This window comes from Engraulis encrasicolus, chromosome 9 (assembly GCF_034702125.1).
Source record: "Engraulis encrasicolus isolate BLACKSEA-1 chromosome 9, IST_EnEncr_1.0, whole genome shotgun sequence".
NCBI lineage: Eukaryota > Metazoa > Chordata > Actinopteri > Clupeiformes > Engraulidae > Engraulis > Engraulis encrasicolus.
Window position 1 is genome coordinate 27,488,932 of NC_085865.1, and position 4,183 is coordinate 27,493,114.

Sequence of the window (4,183 nt, forward strand, 5' to 3'; positions counted from 1 at the left end):
ATGGTAAATGTTCATGTAAAGACCAAATTTGGCAATAGGCAGCTCAGTTTCAACGAGCAGCATAGTTGCATTTTTTTTTGGACCATTTCCTGCACAGTGTACCTTTAAAGATCACGCGGGGCTTTCGGCCTGCGCCCGGTCGCATCGAGGGACATTGTAGCCGGTTGCAATGCCTTGTCTATTTCGAGTTATTCTGATCACAATGGGCTACATATACACCGTCCAAATTTAAGTAAATAAATGAGTGATATCCGTGGGAAGTACATCGATGATGACCGTTAATAATCATACTTAAATTATACATGAAACTCTGCCCATGGAGTCCTGTCAGGGTTCTGATCCCATTGGTAGCCATCTATGGGCTAACCCTCTCACTCTGTACACCACTCGTGCCCTTAGGCTTCATTGGAATCGTCAGGGCGCTCGGACTGTGATGTGTCGTATTGTGTTTGTTTTCTCATATCTGGTGATGGTGGTCTCTGCTGCTTTCCCGTACACTTTCACATACACGTGCGCCTGCCGCTCCACGTAGGGCATACGCTACGTCATGCACTGGGCATCGACCCCAACGTCGGACTGGGCATCAGCCCCAACGTCGGACTGGGCTCTGGCCCCAACGTCGGACTGGGCTCTGGCCCCAACGTCGGACTGGGCTCTGGCCCCAACGTCGGACTGGGCTCTGGCCCCAACGTCGGACTGGGCTCTGGCCCCAACGTCGGACTGGGCTCTGGCCCCAACGTCGGACTGGGCTCTGGCCCCAACGTCGGACTGGGCTCTGGCCCCGAAGATGGAATGGGCTCTGGCCCCGACGACGGACTGGGCATCGGCCCCGACACTGGACTGGGCATCGGCCCCAACGTCATCCTGGGCCGGCGACTCTACATCATCCTGGGCCGGCGACTCTACATCATCCTGGGCCGGCGACTCTACATCATCCTGGGCCGGCGACTCTACATCACCCTGGGCCGGCGACTCTACATCACCCTGGGCCGGCGACTCTACATCACCCTGGGCCGGCGACTCTACATCACCCTGGGCCGGCGACTCAACATCACCCTGGGCCGGCGACTCAACATCACCCTGGGCCGGCGCCTCAGGGCTCGTGCATCAACGGCACACCTCAGCATTGCCCTGGGCTGTCGCACCTCAACACCACGGCTCAACATCACAACTCGGCATCACAATGGGCCATCGCCTCAGCATCGCACTGGGCTGTCGCCCCAACTTTAACGCCAGTCACCTGGTTGTATCGGTATCCTCATCCATCCTGCATGACAAACTTATCGCAGCTACCCACTGGTAGCGAGTAGGAGTTTATGTCTATTGTGATATGCCGTTTTTGTTCTGGTGCCGTTATTCAGTGATGTTTCAGCTTTCTGCTCTGTCCCTCTCAGGTCTCGGTAACCGGCTCTCCAACTCTCCTCTGTCGTAAGCTCGCACTTTCTGCATTCTCCTGACTAAGGTGCCACCCTTTTTTATTGCTAGTCTAATCATGTAGTTACCGCAAGTTGTTTCTCTCAACCAACCAGGGCATCCGCCCCACTGCCTGTGTCCATGCCTGCTTTGCACAAGCATTCACCGCGCCACACCGCGTAGGTGTTTATCATAACTGACATGGTGTTATTATTCTTGGTCGAGATGTTTTCTTGGTGTTTCATTCATTGTTCGTTTCAGCTACAAGCTCTGCTCTCTCCCTCTCTTAGGTCATGATTACCAGTTGTCTGCCGAGTCTCCTCTGTTTTAACCTGACCTTTCTGCTATCCTGGCCGAGGTGCTCGTCTTTTAATGTTAGCCACTCATGCTTTGTCTAAAGCTGTCTCTCTCACCACTCTGGGCAGACGCCCGCATAGTGCAGGCTTTCAGCCGCTGGTCTGACGCAGTGCGTTTTGCATTCGGCTCATTCCTCGCTTTGTCATCTGGCTCAGTGTACTGTTTCTGTTCTGTTAACTCTGTTTCGTTCTTCTCGTTCCTCGCCCAAGAGGTATACAGCACGCTCGTTCAGAATCGGCGTGGCCACCACGGCCGCTAAGCGGGGTCTGTCCCCTACTGCGATCAAGGCGCTGGGCCGTTGGTCGTCTGGCGCATACGCTTCCTGCATTTGCCTCACTCCTCATCACGTCGTTGAAGCATGCTATATCTGGTCTGTAACTTTATGTTTTCTATTCTCATTTCTGGTGACGGTGGTATTTTGCTGCACCGGCGGCATTCACTCCATCTCTTGGGGGGCTATCGCTCCGGTCACCCGGTCATGTCTGTATTCTATCCTTCTCTCATCTATCAGATCGATTTTATAGTGGTCTGTAAGCCTGTTATCTCTATATTTCGTAACATTGAACCAGCCTAGTTGCCATGGTTGTTTATCTATGATGTCAACTATCATACCACATATTATAGCCTACATTCATTCATCCATCCATTCATTTACTCATTCATCACCATGTTCTACTCTCTCTCCTAGGTCACGATTCCGGCTCTCTACCTACTGTCATAATCTAAGTTTTCAGCGCTTTCCTGACCAAGGTGCATCTATCAATCAAATCATAACGCTCTGCTGTGTCTCTGCTCTCAGCGCATCCGCGCCATGTCTTCTCGCATAGCCTAAGGTACCGACATTATCATCACCATCATCATCACAGGCTTCATGCCTCCGCTAGACCACCGCCCATAAGCTTAAGCCTTAGAACATCCCTATCATTTATAATCTCATTTAATCTATCATCATTTGTCTTCCAACACCTATCACTTATCACTCATCATCATCATTATTATTATTATCATTGTAATCATTGTCGTCATTGTCATCGTTATCATTATCATCTTTATCATCATCATTGTTATCATCGTCATCATTATCATCATTGTCATCATTATCGTCATTGTCATCATTATCATTATCATTATCATCATTGTCATCATTATCGTCATCATTGCCATTGTCATCATTGTCATTGTCATCATTATCATCATTATCATTATCATCATCATCTCATCATCATCACCTATCATCCTTCATCTTCCGTCTATCATCAATCAATCATCTAACTAACTTTTCATGTCTTTCAGATGGTGTCTCCTTGTAAGCGGTAGGTGAGTTCACTTCTAATCTCTATTTTGGGGCAGGCTACGCCCGCCTCCATCTCCGCTGGAGGATATGCTGTCCTATCCCGGAGTTCAACGCGAAGACGGGAACCTTCGCCAAACTGATTCATGCATTTTATCAAGTGTTATTGTTCGCCAAACTTTTATGCATTCCTGTATCATGTCTAATGTTCAATAAATGTTAATAACGTTCGTTTGCCTCTCGAGTCTTCATGGTAGAAATGGGAGCTTGCGTAAATTCTACCAGGGAGACTCGAATTTCTCGGCTGTCAAACTTAGCCTACTAGGCCAACCAACAAATCTTCCTTTTGACAGATCATACATGCGTCATCATTGCCCAGGATCGCCAACCAATCGCAACGCGAGATTGGGGGTTCCCCCGTTACGCGTCACTCATGCATCGTTACCTCTCAGCCAATGGATCACATTCACGTTTGTTTAAATAGCTGTCACTCATTCTGTTCTCTGCTTTTCAGTTAAGCCGATTTTGAAGCCACCACCACCCCTCCGTCCACCGTCACCAGAGGTTCCCGTCTGTTAGGGGGCAGGCTACGCCCGCCTCCATCTCCGCTGGAGGATATGCTGTCCTATCCCGGAGTTCAACGCGAAGACGGGAACCTTCGCCAAACTGATTCATGCATTTTATCAAGTGTTATTGTTCGCCAAACTTTTATGCATTCCTGTATCATGTCTAATGTTCAATAAATGTTAATAACGTTCGTTTGCCTCTCGAGTCTTCATGGTAGAAATGGGCAGAGTAACATGAGCCACTTTTAACACATTGAGTACCGACGACGTAATAATGCGTTTTTCACGCCCATGCGTTGTATACCAAAACGCAAAAATACGTTTTTGCATTTAAATATCATATTTTGAATCTACACCCTTCAATGGACAATATATGTGATTTTGGTAGCTCTGTGATGGACATAAATGACAACATTTGCAGTCCAAAGTTGTTTGATTGTTATGATGTTTGAGTGTTATGATTTGGATATTTTAATTTAACTTACCAAGATGTCTGGAAGCCAACCCATGTCGCCTATCGCGCTGCCTGCATTGATTTCCCTAGTACGGTCACTGT

The 4,183-nt window shown here is 48.4% G+C and overlaps 1 long non-coding RNA gene across 1 annotated transcript; it reads left to right on the forward strand.

The window, feature by feature from the left end:
• Window positions 1-1,503: 1,503 nt before the first annotated feature.
• Window positions 1,504-3,818, forward strand: LOC134455090 (uncharacterized). Its single transcript, XR_010036013.1, has 3 exons — window positions 1,504-2,603; window positions 3,064-3,087; window positions 3,576-3,818. It is a non-coding gene; the product is annotated as an uncharacterized LOC134455090 (long non-coding RNA).
• Window positions 3,819-4,183: the final 365 nt, after the last annotated feature.